Here is a 17,848-nt window from a genome sequence, read left to right as displayed (position 1 = left end):
AACACTCTACAAGTGGCTATGGTAGTTACTTCCAAATATAGATTCTATTTTTTTGTGGATGTTTTTCACCATGTATAAATAATACTTCATCCCACCATCCAAATTGTTTTACATAAGGGTGAGAACCTAAGCTTACTGAAAATTACAAAACTCATGTCTATCCTCCTTTCTGTTAGTATATATGCTGATCAGCAGAATTTTACAGATATTTAAGAAAGAACAGGAACATTCTTACCCAATTTTACACTGTTTTATAAATTTCAGTTATTCACAAAACTGGTAGAAGGAAGGAATGGAGCTATTCCCTTCCCAGCAACATGAAGTATACCTTATTTTCCAGAAGACGAGCAAGGTTTAGTCTGTTATCATAATATACTTTCCTGATATGCAGTTCTCCAATAAATTCTTAATTTAAGTCACAGATAAAATAGATATCTTAGGGGGAAAATATCAGAGCTAAGCAACATTCTGTGCCTTTCTCTTTCCAAGTTTCTAATACACTAGCAGAAAATATGTTGTATTCTGTGGTTTTCTGCTTAAACTTATTCTACATTCAGAAAAAGTTTTTCTGGGTTTCTTGAATGTTTAAGTGATGTGGCTAAATTAAATACTCCTTAACATTCACACGTACAAACACGCATCATGCAGAGGAACTACTACTAGTAAGACTATTACTCCTATTATTTGTAGGGTACCCATGTTGACTGAATAACAGGGAAAATGAATCTTCCAGATTTATGAATACCTTACACAATAAGATAAAGTTTACTTCATCATGTATTTTTCTAATTAATTTCACCCACTTAATGGCACGACTAGCAAAGTTTTTTTCAAATATGGCAAATAAGCCTTACAAAAGTAAGGCCTGTCAACAGTTTAAAGTAGCACACCTGTCTACAATGTATTCTTACGTCAATAATTTTCAGAGTGGTTATTTATTTAGCAGTTTATTTTCCCTTGAATGTTTTCAAAGGAAACATCTGAAAATTTATCCCCTTTTTTTCGGTAGGAAAAAAGATATGGAGAATGCTAAGGGAAGGACTACTAGTTTTGTCTCTGCTAAAACACCACAATGATAGCTAATGTTATTTTTTTAAAATATTCAAATATAAGGTAATTTTCTTACCATATAACTTCTCAAGAATGTGTAAGGGAGCAAGAATTATGACTGTAATATGTAGCTACACAAGGAAAAAAAAAAATAAAAATAAAAGAAGATAAAGCCAAGAACAAGAAAAACAAAAGTAGTTGGTGAAGAACAAGGAAGAAAACGTGTGCTTTGAAATCAGTAAGACCACTACCACTTATATGTTGAAAGATGAGAGCCTGTATCAATGTCTTCCTTTAAGAAAGCTAGCTTGATCAAAGCATTGGAGTGGTGAGGGTTAAATGCTACACTTCCCTACTGGCACAGACTCTTATACTGAAGGACTGAAAAACAACAAAAGTAATCCATAGAAATATATGTATATTATTTTATCTCGGTGAGAATAGATTAAACTCTCAATTTACCAATTACTTTCTAGTGGTACAGGAAATTATGCATTTCAAAGAAAATGTCTATTACCAAGGGAAAAAAAAAAGGGGGGGGGGGGGGGGGGAGAAAAAAAAAAAGTAAAGGACTTCCTTTTTAGGCATAATAAGGAGTTATATCTGGAAGCACTGTTGTCACTGATATTAATCTTTTCATTAACTTATTTAGCATGAATTCATAATCTGGCTGACATTTTAAGTAAGGTCTCTACTGTGTCTGAAATAATCAGTTTGTTCTGCATGGCAAAACTATTTACTCTTGTTATGTTAAAATGAATCACATTAAGAGGATCTGACTTCAGCTGGCAGTTAATTGAGATCAGGGATACAACACTGGTAATCATTTTACAAATGAGTTCCCTGTTTGCATTCAGTTCTGACTCGCAGCTCCTAGCAACATCAAGTCTTTGTTAATAGATCCTTATCAATGGAATTCTTTAGAATACATCCCTTGATTAGAAATTTAAAAAAAACATATCTTTTCCTACAGTTAGTGGCCTTATTGTATGGAATGTTTTTGAAACTCAGGATACATACTGTGTAAGATTACATTTGACCTGAGATAAAGCAGTAATATTTTAATATTATTTTAACATTAAAACAAAATCATAGCTTGGATTGATTTTGCAGCAAGTAATATTTTATTGTCAGACTGATTCATAAGACAGCCACTTGTCTTTCAAGAAACAGTGTGAATAAAACATGCCATCACAAATAGCAATTCTTGGAGTCATCCATGCATTTATTCCTGCTAACAGAGAGCTCCTATGTAACACTGTATTTTTAACAAGCTTAGTCACTTTGACTAAGAGTCTAGAAGGAAAAGATACACACAACTGATCACACAGTTGGACTAGGCGATCGCTGTACGTTCCTTCCAACTCAACTGTTCTATTCTATATGTTCTATTATGTGCACATTAATTATTAATTTCTTGTCAGTAAACTATATGGATCTACAAAGGTAGAGTTTAACAATAAATGCCAACATTTTCAGTATTACATGTCAAGCAGCCATGGCAGATCACAGTAATTTAAAATCTTTCTTTATACAGTATATGTATAAATTCTAAGGACACTGATATTTACATTCATAATACACCTTATCTGTTGTGCAGTGTGATATGTAGGAATGAAAAAAAATGAAAGGTTTTGGTGTCTAGCCACTAGCTGATGTTTTAAATGTTAATTTCTCTATTTTAGTTTAAAAAGTCGAATTATAAGAGTGATTGCTCATGAAATAACCCAATTCTTTCTACAACCTGCTGCTTGTGTTGAGTTAATTTCAAAGGGTTAAGACACACTCTAAATACTTCTGTCATTAATTGTGGTCTGTTCAGCTCAGTTTCTTGCTGCCTCTTACAATGCAGCATTCTTCAAATGTTTCAGAGAGTATGAAGACTTACATCCATTTGCAAAGCACACAAGTGAAATCCTTTTATCTGACTACCTCCACTACTAACTGCTACGTAGGAGAGACATACTTTACCTGTTGCAGCACAACAGATATTTTCTTTAAACTTCCTACATGGCTTTGTAATCTTTTATTTCACAGAAGTGCAAATTAGTGGCATATTACTGTCACCCTTCAGTGCCTTACATTTAATCTGCCATTGTACTAAAATACTGTATTCTTCCTGATGTATTTCTCAGCCAATATTACATATTAAAATATACATTTTGAATATATACCTCAAATCTGAGCACTCGTCTGAATCAAGCATTCTTCAGATTTTTTAGTGTAGCCAGTCCCTGTTTCAATATATCATTTCATGTCATGAAAGCCTCAGATATAACTCAACAGGAACCATGTAAAATGCTTTTATGTCCTATACTGAAAGATTTACTACAGGACTACTAATGAAACAAACTGGCAGTTTACCCAACTATTATTTATTTTCTCTGTGAGTCAGATATGTTTTCCTATCTAAGTTGTGTCACTTGGAACTAGATTTTTTAGAAATTAAATTCCTCACTATTTTAATTAAATAGGATGAAGATATATTGCATTATACAATTCTAAGCAAAATTATGTCACATCTTTTCACGGTAAGACCCAGAAAACTACTATGCTATAAACCAGTTGTGTACCAACACTTAGGGACAAAACTTCCTCTCTGCCCCCCCTTTATTTCAGACCTGGCATCTGTCATCATTTAAGTTTGAAATATTCCAACAAAGTTTATTGCAGTGGGCAAAACCAGAAGTTAAACGTGGTCTTGTTTTTGAATCACAAACATCTGGATATAATGCAGAAGTGTATTCTAAGTACTTTTTTTCTACACTGTAACCAAAAGAAAAAGATGTACTTCAGATTATTACAACAAGCATCTATCCTTCTTTGGAATGTATGGGTTTGTTCTTGGTTTTGAGATTAAGTTACAAGCACAAGAGGTTTTATTCCTCCATTTTCAGAGCATTAAGCATGCCCAGTTGTGCCATTTTTCCTCCAAATAAGTACTTAAGCCCTCATATAAGTAGGCTGATTTGCAAATTGGACATTGAATCAAATCGATTTACTAATTTCTGGTTAAACTTCACATGAAGGTAGTGCCTAAAATTAGAAAAGATATTCCTAGGGTTATACAGAAAGGTAATTTTATGCAGATTAATATGTAAACCAGAAAGGAAATAGCAACAACTCAGTTACCTGATAATAGCTTGATTACTAGATGCTCCTCTTATGAAGGCATAGGAAAAGAATACATAGCCTGCATCCTTAACTTCTTTAATATCTCCTAAATGGAAAGTGATTGTTTAGATAATATATCTCACCTGCAGCAGAACAAAGAAGATTGGAAATCAGCTCTTTATTCCTCTCCCTTAAACAAACTAGTGGAGACAAAAAAAGTGCTCAAGAATCTCAATAGTAAGTTGCAGGGAAAATTGATACCATTATACACAGTCAAGTAAGACTGAGGAAGCTACTCATATGGTGGTATGGGAGAAGCCAAACATCATCCCAAACAACTTGGTATTTTTAAATCTAATTAATTTTGTTACGTTAGCTAAGCCTACTATATACTTTATATCTCAAAGGATAGAGCAGAATGTGCTGGGGACACAACTACCCATCCTATATAACAGAAAAAGTTAGTACTAAGAAACACATCTTTGAGAGAACATTTGTCATAAAACTTCTCTGAGATCAGATTGGAACTTGTTAAAAAGAGAATATTTCATTCATATGCATGATAGTGGCTAACTACTAACATGCTATCTGCTCATTTGTTTGCTTCTATATGATTTTTTCCCCACTTAGTTAACACACTACTTAGCTAAATGCTTAGTACCTAGCTCATACAATGCTATTTATACAATACACTACTTAGTTTATACAATATTTATCTAATACATTTGAAAACCAGCCTATTTGCTTTCTGAATTTCCTAATAAATTTAATTTCCTCATATTTTTTACTAAAATAATTAAAGTAATATATTATCAGAATTTGAGCAGCAAATTTGAAAGTGGAATGTTTTGTTGCTTGCAAACATCTTCATCAGAGTTTCTCTGATTTTACAATGATGTATGTTGGAGTAGGACCATAGACAAATTTACTTTATTTCTCACAGCTTATGGCTTCCCAGAAAATTCTTATTTTGTCTTCTTCACCTCCTTGCAGAATGTCTTCAGTGTCATTATTGTTGTCACTACTCAACAGCATTTGTAGAAAAAATTCAGTCACACATCTTCCATGCACCTTCTTTTTTTTAATCATATGCTCTGAAGCCACAATTAAGTCAGTCAATTTTAATCCTGATATTTTATATTATATAAACACATACATATAGTTTACAACTTGTCCTGGTGTCAGCTGCAATAGAGTAAACAGTCTTCCTAGTAGCTGGTACAGTGCTATGTTTTGAGTTCAGTATGCAAAGAAAGTTGATAACACTGATGTTTTCAGTTGTTGCTCAGTAGTGTTTAGACTAAGTCAAAGATTTTTTCAGCTTCTCATGCCCAGCCAGTGAGAAGGCTGGAGGGGCACAAGAAGTTGGCACAGGACAGAGCCAGGGCAGCTGACCTGAACTGGCCAATGGGTATTCCATACCATAAGATGTCCCATCTAGTATAGGAACGGGGGAGTGGGGGCGGGGGAAATTGCTCCTCAGGGACTAACTGGGTGTCAGCCAGCAGGAGGTGAGCAATTGCACTGCTCATCATTTGTACATTCCCATCCTTTTATTATTACTGTTGTCATTTTATTAGTGTTATTATCATTATTAGTTTCTTCTTTTCTATTCTATTAAACTGTTCTTATCTCAACCCACCAGTTTTACTTCTTTTCCCGATTTTGTCCCCCATCCCACTGGGTGTGGAGGGCAGTGAGTGAGTGGCTGCATGGTGCTTAGTTGCTGGCTGGGGTTAAACTACAACACAACTGCATAAATGTTCGTTATCTCTTGGCTCAATACAATAATGAACTTTGGATCTGATCTTAGAAAAGGCTGAGTCACTACACCTTCCCCTGACCAAACAGGAATAGGAAATGCTTAGCAATGGCCCCTCAGTATAAAGGAAGTTTTAGAATGCTAATACATCTATTAAAATTTCTCCTTCTCCTGGACTTTTTTTTCAGATTGCTGGTATAATTATTATTATAAATAAAACATTATTTAATACAAATCATTGTAATTTTTTCGATAAAATGCAATAATGTAAAAAGGTATATGTTTCTATTCTGTTAATAAAATTAGAATAGGAAAACATCGATCATTATTTAATTAGAAGATTATTACTTTTATGAACTTCAGAACATAACTGTTTCATTAGGTTCAGATTAAAGGAAAAAACCTCACAATATAAAAATGTGACTCTTTTTCCATATAAAAGAAACGCATTTAATTATTACATTACTGCAGAGGAAATCACTGTGTATACTATGAAAATAATATTGAGCCCAAAGGTCTTATAAGATACATATTTTCTCTCTGTTACATACTATTATACAGTACACCTCAGAATCATCTGCAAGTATCTTGGAACATATTTTCATCCTCTCTTATTACTGAAGAATAAAATAGCATTCACTTAAAATCAACCAGATGTAGAAATTTTGAAGTTGAAAGAAAATATAACTCTATACAGTGCACTAATACTTTTTGAAGTCAAGGACCTAAGATTGTAAAAAGATTAGAAACATTCAACTAACAGCTTTTCCCTTGATATAAATAAATATGACTAAGGAAGCCAAGGGAATATAATTTCTATCCTTAGCTTTAACCCTGTATACATCTGAAATCATTGAAATGAAATGTATAAAAATAACCTAGATTTACAGTAGTAGAAAGATAATTCAGTTTGGTAACTCTTGGTGAGGGAAAATACTGACCAGTACTGACTTCAGTTATGATGAAAGGTTTCTGATGATGAAGTTAATGGGAAAAGAAAAGAAGGCAACTAGAGAAGATGGTTGAGTGATCTCTGTATTTATACACAATGAAAATTTTATTAAATGTGTTTAGAAAAAAATTGCATGTAACTGACAATATAATGAATTGATCTGAAGAAAAAAAAGTTTCTTAAAAAACCCCCCACATACAATTATTTAATCCTCAATATGTTGTATATTCCATGATGACTGACCACACTGCACAAATAAATTTTAGGAATGATCAGGTGTATGCTTTCCATGGAAAAGAGTAAAAATATTGAAAAGTATCTTTTTTTTCTGTGAGCTTTCAATTTCGTTACTCAGAACAGCAACAGCAGCAATAACAAGCAATCAAATTACTTTATTTTCTACCTCCAAAACTTCTAAATAATATTTCGGTGAACAGTGAAATCATCTGAATGTAGAATAACATGATGAACATGCATTATGTACAGAATAGAGCGCTGGTAGACTATTGAGATTGATTCAGAAAACATGGTGTGGAACACAGCAGAAGTTCCAGCAAGGGTGATCTTAAAATGATGTATTTTGGGCGATGATTCTCTAATCAACTACATACATAACATTTGTAAACAATGTTGGAATCATCTAGCTATTCACTTTATATAGATATATATACCAGTTTATTTTCATAGAATCGTAGAATCATTTAGGTTGGAAAAGACCTTCAAGGTCATTGAGTCCAACCATTACCCATGTCCACAACTAAACCATGTTCTGAAGTGCCTTGCCTACTCACTTTTTGAATACCTCCAGGGATGGTGACTCAACCACTTCCCTGGGCAGCCTATTCCAATGTCTGACAACCCTCTCAGTAAAAAATTTTTTCCTAATATCTAAGCTAAATCTCCCTTGCCTCAACTTGAGGCCATTTCCTCTTGTCCTATCACGAGCCACCTGACAGAAGAGACCAGCACCCACCTCACTACAACCCCCCTTCAGGTAGCTGTAGAGAGCGATAAGGTCTCCCCTCAGCCTCTTCTTCTCTAGACTAAACAGCCCCAGTTCCCTCAGCCGCTCCTCATAAGACTTGTGCTCCAGGCCCCTCACCAACTTGGTTGCCCTTCTCTGGACACGCTCCAGCAACTCAATGTCTTTCCTGTAGTGAGGGGCCCAAAACTGAACACAGGACTCGAGGTGCGGCCTCACCAGTGCCCAGTACAGGGGAACAATCACCTCCCTGCTCCTGCTGGCCACACTATTTCTGACGCAGGCCAGGATGCCGTTGGCCTTCTTGGCCACCTGGGCACACTGCTGGCTCATATTCAGCCGGCTGTCAACCAGCACCCCCAGATCTTTCTCTGCTGGGTAGCTTTCCAGCCACTCTTCCCCAAACCTGTAGCGCTGCATGGTGGTGTTGTGACCGAAGATTTTGCATGAGAAATATTCCATAAGCAAGACTGGGGTTTTGCACCTGGTTATCACTACTGCAGGAAAATGGGAAACAGAATTTTTCCAGGTCCCACAGGATCAATACCATCCTCTCTCTCTCCCAAAACATAGAACAAGACAAAATCTTAATTTCTCTTTATAATCTAGCTGTGATTTTTGTCTGTCTGAGAAATTATATGATTATCTTGTCCAGATCATGGTTACTAGACAACGTGCAGAACACAAGGGGGTCAGGTCCCTGATTCTGAAAAATATCCTTTGACCTTATTTCCTTAATTCAACTTTATAAACATTACTGTAAATATTTGTAGCGATAAAAAGCTAATGATGAAGTCCACAGGTTGTTTTTTTTATTTTTAACAGGACACTTGGGGACGGAAATGTATATTTTAAAGAAGAGTTTTGTAATTCTAACCTCCTTGTAAAATCAATTAATAAAAAAAATCTTATGAAGACAAGAACAACTAAAATTTCCCCATGGTGTGTACTGTTATGTCTGTGTCAGTAAAGTAGATTTACAGAGGCCCGTCTCTTTTCTCCCTTTGTAATCCAGATTTGATCCCAACAGAATTAATTTCAATTTATCTTCATTTTTCAGTTTAACCTTATGTCAGAACTTCTATATTCAAAGATCTAAACATAAAAAAATCATTGAACATTGGTATTGGAAGATAGAATCCAGTCAATTTAATTATACCCTACTTTTACATAACAATCCAGCATCTCCTGTTTAAGATTGCCTAAAGTTAGAGGTGTGTCCTTGGTTAGTCTTAAAATTCCCTGATCACCTTGAGTTTGGTCACTAGCTTCTGTATAGAACTTTATTGTAATTGACATTTAAGCAAACAGCAACTGAATTGGAAAAAGTTGAAAGCAGTAAGAAATACCACTAATTACTTGTGGTCTTTCTATTCACCTTTTGCATAGCAATCTAATAGCCATAATATTTACCCAGAAATTTGTGATTAGCTTTCAACTTGACAGGAATAACCCACAGAGCAGTGCGGGGTTCTACTCACCAGAATACATGCACGTTTTATATTAACTGTAATTGGATGAAAAGAAAAAAGAAAAACAATAATGGAATCCTGAATGGGGGATCATTCCCAGGCTAGGCTGGGGTTACACGAAACACAGTTACTGCTTAGGATATAATGACACCACCAAAATAAAAGGCAGTTATGTTTCTCATTCACTTTCCTCAAAGGGAACTAAGCAATTGTTGTCACTTATATTATCAAGACAAAAATACATATTTTTAATAAAAAATAAAATTATGTATACTCACTAAGAATCTTAAAGCAAAAAAAAAACCCCACCCAAACTCTAAACATCGATTATCTTCCTGTGCTGACTAGAGACACTTAATGTAACATACTTCTGGTTTTGAAAAAGAGTTTGCTCAGCAGACAACTTTCCACCATGCTATCAAAATATGCATTTATCTTTCATAATTAATTCTTAAATGTAAAACACAGATGAGGAATATCATAGTTACCAGAAAAGCAGGCAAGCTAAATCAATATGGCAGGTATAGAAAATCTGTGTGTAAGGATAGAAAATTCTATGTGTAAAAGTGGCATTCATAGGTTTTTTTATTTGCTTCTTGGATATGCAAAAAAGGAGACAACTTTAACTGAAAAAACCCTACGTTCCTAAAGCCCCCTTGACAGAAGTCCTACCAAAAATCATTAGTATTTATAACCCCTGAATGTATACAATGAAAATAATGAAAGAAACAACTCTGCATTTTCTGATTTGCTTCAAAAATCAATTGACTTTTTGGGAGAGGTGAAAAAAAGCAAACCTCATATGAGTAGCCTGTAATCTCTAGCATCTGGTGTTTTTTTCTTACACTGATTATAATTGAACCAGTATAGAAGAATAACTGAAAGGAACTTACTTCTGTGGTCTTATCAGTCTTGCTCATATTTTTCTATTGTAGCAAAGAGGAAAATATTGGTTCCATTTGTTTAATACACAAACACAGATATTCTTATAGCCAGAAATATCTCTCAGTGAGATAATTAGGGTAGGTTCATGAGTTTCTAAAGAGCTATGTCAATTTACACCAATCAAGGAGCTGTCAGTTATTCTGCCAATTTATGTATGTCTCTTTTTTTAACAATAAAAATATTTTTAGCTTGATTCATAAGGATATGTCTGCACTGATGACTAACGTTACAATCACCTTTTAGCTAATGCTTACCAAGCGGTAGTCTCACAAACACTTTAGCTGACACTAGAGTTAGGTGATGACTTTTTGCTCTTGGAAATTCTGTTAGAATGGTAGGAATTAGGTCAACCCAGCTCTTCTATGCTCTCTTGCCCTTTTTAAGCAGTAGGTATATGTCCCATAAAGCCTTAGGAGATGGCCAGCCAGAATCTCACATCTTCCTGCATCTCATTTTCTAATCCATTTTCTCTTTACTACTCTTAAATTGAGACAATTCTTGAGAGCTCTGTTATCTTTCCTGTATTTAGATACCTGCACATAGGTGTTCACATGTGTCCTTAGTGTCTATGCTCCCATAAAGTCAGTGAATACCTAGGGTTCATTTAAGGTAATTAATCCTGTGCATAGTGCCATCTGAGAGATGCCATGGAATTGACGTCGCCTCTGGACACTACTGTAGAAGAATACTAGTATTTTGTACACCCTTTGTAATATTTGCCAGAATTACATGAGTGTCTTGGATACTCTAGGCCATCTGAAGTAATACTGGACATCCATCTTCAGGGAGCTGAATTTTGCTGCTCAGCAATACAGTCACCGGAGCCGGGAGAGCAGCACAGTTCACTCTCATGTAGTGATAGTATACAGGCTGGTAAATGGAGTAGTTCCCTAGTCTTTGGTTACTGTATGCACCTGATCTTCACTGACTATAATGTGATCTAAGACCCCTAGCTTACAGAAAGTAATCTACAAGTGGACACCTACATTTAGATGTCTACATCTCAAATGGAATAACAGATAAGAAGGAATCCAAGAGTATACTTCTAAAATCGAAACCATGGTGTCGATTGTTCTGGTGTTTACCAGGAAGTGCAAAGGATAATTCAGTGGGCTAAGCCACTTTCATATAATATGAGTTTCTTACTCATTGTGAAAACAAAACAAAACAAACAAGCAAACTTGATGTGTATATATATATAACTGAATATACAACTTAAAAATGTGTACAGACCTGTATCAGGTATGGATAGTAAAAATAGTGCAATGCTTTTCTCACTCCAAAAATCACACCTTTATAGATATATTCTAAATCTGGCAATGTTTGTTCTACTGTTCAGCCTCAATATTTTGGAGAAAGATACATGCTATAAACCTGATGCAATTAGCTGCCTGAAAGACATTCAAGAAGTATAAACAAAGTCATTCCTTGTACTTTTGGTCCACCTCCACACTCCGTAGAATCTTTCTACTTCATTCCATATGATTATTCAGTTCTTTGCCTATTGGTGTGAAGACACGCTGGCACCATCAGCCAATATGAAAACCAGTACTATGAGGGAAAAGCGTTTTATATTAGCATGCTTTCATGAAAGACATCCCTGTTAGGCTTGTATCTTTGTAACAGAAATCGTAAGAGAAGTAAAAAAGCAGGTTTGCTAGAATGGAAAAATTCAGTATCATAGAAATTGTTTCTATTTGGAAGGAATTTCTCCTTCAAACATAAGAAAAGACTTCTTAACTAGTCTGCTTTAAACTGATAACTTAGATAATTATGAAAAGCTATGAAACTCTGTTTTGTTGGGGTTTTCTTCCCCATCCAGTGGACCCAATTGTCAAGTCATTATAGCATTTATACTGTTGTAAACCAAGAGGTACTACTTCTAATTCACACTAGCAAAAGCAATTTTTTAAATTTTTTTTTAAAAATATAATACTAAAAACAATGCCTCCTGAGCACTTTACAAAGTTTTCATAAAGCATTAAGATTCCGGACAATAAATCAGATCTATAGGCCTATATAGCTCATTGAAGGTAAATAGATGAATTTCTACAGGTTCATTCTCAGCTGTGGTGGGTGGACCCCAGCCAGCAGCCAAACACCTGCCCTGTCTTTCACTCACACCCCTCTCCCAGTGGATGGGGTGAAAAATAAAAGACAAAAAGTTATATGGTTGAAGATAAAGACAGCTTCATAAGAAAAGCAAAACCTACACTTGCAAGAAAAACAAAATATGAAATTCATTCACTACTTTCCACTGGCAGGCACATGTCCAGACACTTCCTGGACAGGAGGGCCCCAGCACACATACCAGTTGCCTGTGAAGACAAACACCATAACGACAAACATCCACCCTCCCTCTTTCTTTCCTTGGGCTGAACATGATGTCATAAGGTATGGAATATCCCATTGGTCAGTTTGGGTCAGCTGTCTTGGCTATGTCTACTCCCAATGTCTTGCCCTCTCCTAGGCTACTGACTTCTGAGAGGATGGGAGTGGGAGGACTGAAAGCCTTGACTCTGCTGGACATAGACTAAGGTGCTGTCCCTGTAGCCCCACAAAGCTACACATCTATACCATCAACACCAAGTCAAGTAATGTGCATGGAGTCATTCTGAGAATAAGCAAGCTAATCATTTTAATGAGTGCTCCAAACTTTGCTTCATAAGAGTTAGAAGTTCTTGACTTTTCTCATACCATAATTTAGCTTGAAAACAACAGAGCATTTTGGGCTTGTTCTTCCATTTACCACTAGATGCTCTTTAAATATTTGCCTTCCCAGCCCCCAATCCCTGTTTAATATCCCAAATTAAGAAAAACATGGACTTTTATTTGTAGTAAGGTACAGACATACAACTGACAATTCTTAAAATTTCTTTGAGCGAGTTAAAGTTCAGTTTCTGTCCCACTGCATATGATCACTTTATGCATATGAACACTTTATGCCCAGAAGTTATGTGACTTCTGATCCATGCAAACTTTAAACTGGATCCACTCCACCAGGATATATGGTTAACTTACGCAAGTCCAGATCATGCAGAACAGCAAATTTAAAATAATTTCAGAAATATTTATATGTAATGTGAACTTGATATTCTATTAATGACAAATCAAATGAAAACTATACATTGTTTTGGGTTTGTGTGGTGGGGTTTTGGTAACAGAGAAGGGGCTGCAGGGATGGCTCCTGTGAGAAGCTGCTAGAAACTTCCCCGGCTCCAAGTCAGACCCAGCTCTGGCCCAGGCTGAGACCATCAGTGACGGTGGTAGCACCTCTGGGATTTAAGAAGGGGAACCTGCATCAGGGGAGGAGATTGGAACGCAAGAGGAACACCTCTGCAGATACTGAGGTCAGTGAGGAAGGAGGTGGAAGAGGGGATGCCCCTGCAGGCCATGGTGAGACAACAGCCTGGCCCTCCCCAGCCTGTGGAGGGGAGCAGGTGAGCAGATGCCCACCTACAGCCCAGGGAGGAGCCCACATTGGAGCAGGAGGATACCCCCCAAGATGGCCATGACTCCATGGGAAAGCCTGTGCTGGAGTAGTCTATGACTGAAGAACTGCAGCCCATGGAAGAGACCTACACTGGAGCATTTCATAAAGAACTGTCTCCTATGGGAGGGACCCCATGCTGGAGCAGAGTAAGAGTGAGAAGTCCTCCCCCTGAGGAGGAAGGAGCGGCAGAGACAACGTGTGGGGAGCTGACGCCAACCCCCATTCCCTGTTCCCTTGCGCCACTGGGGAGGAAGAAGTAGAGAAAACTGGGAGTGGAGTTGAGCCCATGAATGAGGAAGGGGTGGGGGGAAGGTGTTTTAAGATCTGGTTTTACTTCCCATTGTCCTGTTTTGATTTGATTGGTAGTAAATTAAATTAATATTTTTTTTTTTCCCCAAGTTGAGTCTGTTTTTTGCTCGTGACCATAAGTGGTGAGTGATCCCTCCCTGTCCTTGTGTCCACCCATGAGCTTTTCTTTCTATTTTCTCCTCCTTATCCCACAGGGGGGCAGGGGGGGAAGGAGTGAGTGAGAAGGCTTGTGCTGCTTTGTTGCCAGCTGGGCTTTAACCATGACATATATATTTTTTTCCTTTTCAAATAATGACACAGATCTTAACCCTAATTTTTAGCTCTCTGGACACTTTGATGATTTACTTCGCTTCAGGAGTTAATAAAAGAATCTTAAATTAAAATTAGCATTTTGATATTATACAATAAGGATGAAATCATAGCACAGTTTTCTTGTCTTCAAAATTCCTAAGATCAACTTCTCCAAATCTGTCATTTTTGTCTGGTAGAAAGACATGGAGGAATATAGCAAAGGCCACTTTACATCCTTCTGTTCCTGGGACCTTATATTAGCTGGGCACCAGAGGTAGGAACGATCCTGGAATAATTTATTGTAGAACCAAGAGCATAACTGATATATTTTTATCTTTCTTTTAGTAATTTCACCTTTTCACACATACAATTGAAAAGCTTATGAACTAAAAGAGACTACTTCTCTTTCAGACCTTTCTACCTTTTAATAAACAGTTTAAGTCCTGAAGCCATAGCAGCCTAAACAAGAAAAATAAGAGAGAAAGAAAGGTAAAGACAATCTCAGAGAGCTACTTTAATACTCAGCACAAAGGAAAACTGAATGGTGTTCACTTGAATTTCCAACCCCAGAAGAGAAAAATTGAAGATACTAAGGGATTAGGTCCTCTTTTTTACACAGCTTACAAAAATAAGAGAGCATTAGCATAAATGCTTCCAAGACTTTACATGTCAATCTCTCTCTTCATCCTTATATTATCTATTGAATTGGTAAACTCTTTACAGAAATAATCTCTTAGTACATACCTGCTGGCACAGAAGGCTTTCCTGGACTCTGCCAGATCTGTTACAAGCCCATACTGCTGCTAGTAACCATTCCTGAATGTAGGTTATAATTTGCTGCTCACTTGGACTTGAGCTATTTTCATCCAAATCATCTGTCTTGGCTCATCACTATTGCATTCACATCACATTTTGGCAAAATGAACATGCTTTTCTAACTGTCTCTTATGCCTTTGCTCCCACTCAGAACAGGCCTTTCTTTCATTCCTGCACCTTTTTTTTTTTTTCTGCTGATGAGAACATAGGACTGTAGAAGTGGAACATGTTTGTGGAGATGGACTTGTGCTATACTGCAGGCAAGCTCATGGTGGGGTCAGCCTGTTCTAGGGGTTATATTTCTGCCAACAGAACCAGTTTGTGCTAGTTTTGCTTCCTTACATGTATACTCAAATTTCAGGTGATAACATCATTTCACAAATGAATTGATGCACTGAAGTCTTTTGAGTTGGCATGGTGGTTGTGTGGATTAGAGTTCAAAATAAAGCCATGAGTTAACGTGGTACTATAGACGTAACCATCTGAACTACAAATCAAATTGAAATTAAGCTATTTTTCCTTTACTCCAAGAGGATTTTTAACATATTCAATTCTTCCTGTGGCTCTGAGAGGTGATGCTACTTTTCCATGTTTATTGTGGAAGACAAAATACCTCATGGGGAACCTATATTCAAGGTAATTATGTTTCTTCCATAAAACAGTTGGGCTTCTTACTATTTTATGAACAGTTTAGGAAAACTACACAGTAAAAAACAATTGTCCAGATGTAAGTGGCACTAGCTATACACTGCATAACACTAATAGTGTCTTCTGTATTAAAACTAAAGTTGATTGCTGTTCTCCACACATGAGACTTTTCTGCCTTTCCTTACTGTGGTAGAATGAATAATGTAAAGAATCTGTCAGAATGACTTACATGTTCACCAGAACAATCTGACTGTAACTTTCTTTCTCCTGCTTCATTTCTTGTATTCAAATAGAGGATGAGCAATAGGCAGAGAGACAAACTACGGAGACTTATCTGCACAGAACTGAAAACCATAGCTCATTCCCATTATGTCTGATGGCCCCCCAAAACTAAATACAGTTTGTAAGTAGCAAGCTGAGTGCAGATTTGTTATAAAAATATTAAGTTAAACTTCTGTAAACCTCAGACACCTTTCATTAGTCTCTGATGTCAGCTGCTTCCTAGGTTTTGTACAGGATGTTTTAATTTATTTTTGTTTCCTCTGCCCACATGTTTGCATCTAAGAGCAAGAATATACTGTCATTGCATAATCATTAAAATAATAATTCTTCTGTTTGTAGTGTCATACAGCTCCAACACTAGGGCAAGTAGAAGAGCAGCAATATAGTAGTATAAATTGCAAGTACTTTAAACCTGCTGTGACCAATCAATGAATGTCTACAATAGAAGAAGGCTCTGAGGAGGAAAGATGAATTTAACACAAAGGTGACCAGAAGGTGGCCTTTGTTCTAGATACATGGGTTTTATCAGCTGAGTGGATCAACTAGCTCCATGAGTTGAGCAAATCAAGCACTTATACAGCCGATCAGTTCACTCATCTGATGTAACTGTTTGTCCCTGACTTTATCAGAAGAGTGTAAATATCTTCCTGAGTTATCCAGACGAGCATGGGGGTGTAGATTTGGCTCTGACCAATGTAGAATATAAAAACTAAATAACCAACAAAAGGATCTTCAAAGAAAGTAATGGGCCTGAGCTAGTTTCAACCCACATATTCCTTCCTGTGATTTTATATCATAGATACCCATAGAATTCAACTATCTGCAACAATTTAGCATTTACCTTCTTAAGTGTCACAAAATATTTTATAATCCTTTGGATTACACAAGTGAAAATCAGTGCTAAATTCAACATGACAGCACCCGCAAAACAAAGCTTAACCCTTTACCCTAGTACAAAAGCTTTACAGTAGAGTATTTCTTTGTTGTATGACTTAATAGCATCAGCATGAACAGCCATCAGTAAAATTCTGTTAACATTTTCATAATGCTTATTTTCTGCATTTTCCTATATGTCTTCCTGTTCCCCAGTACTCCTATCTGTGACTGATTAAAAAGTACACCAAAGGAAAAAAATGGGGATGAATAATCTCTTTGATTAATACCCTCACTGCTGAAGCTCACCTCTTCACTACTGTGTATATTCTGTCTGGTTTGATTTATTTCATAGATGCTTTACAGGGAAAGAAAGCATAGATTTTCTGCATGTTATCTGTCTAACATTGTGTCCTCCATTAATATAGTTCCTGGTTTTTTACTTCTTGGAAGGTATGTTTCTTGCAGTTAATCAGCTGTTTGGAGACAATAGGTCAATTCAAATTGCACTGGCAGATGGAGTTAGGGTTGGGCAGAATGTGGGTGTCTAAGCTCAGGAGATGATTCAGATTGCCTACTGTCCATCTGTCAGATCCCTGAGGAGCAAAAGTCTCATACTGAGCTGTCAGTGCCTAAGGCTTCTTTGCAATTCTTAAATGAGTAGACAATTCACTCCCTTCCACAGAAGGCCCCAGGACACCTAGTGCATTTGGTGTGTACAGACTGTACACTGACAGGTAAACATTGCATTCAGACTGATATTCAGTCTAAACTATCTATTTGTTGAAAAGAAATGTGTAGACATACCTTTGGGACTTCTTACTACTAGCGACTGACTCTACTGCCCTAATAGTCTTTG

This window comes from Accipiter gentilis, chromosome 2, assembly GCF_929443795.1.
Source record: "Accipiter gentilis chromosome 2, bAccGen1.1, whole genome shotgun sequence".
In the NCBI taxonomy this organism is placed as follows: domain Eukaryota; kingdom Metazoa; phylum Chordata; class Aves; order Accipitriformes; family Accipitridae; genus Astur; species Astur gentilis.
Note: the sequence above shows the minus strand (reverse complement) of the source record.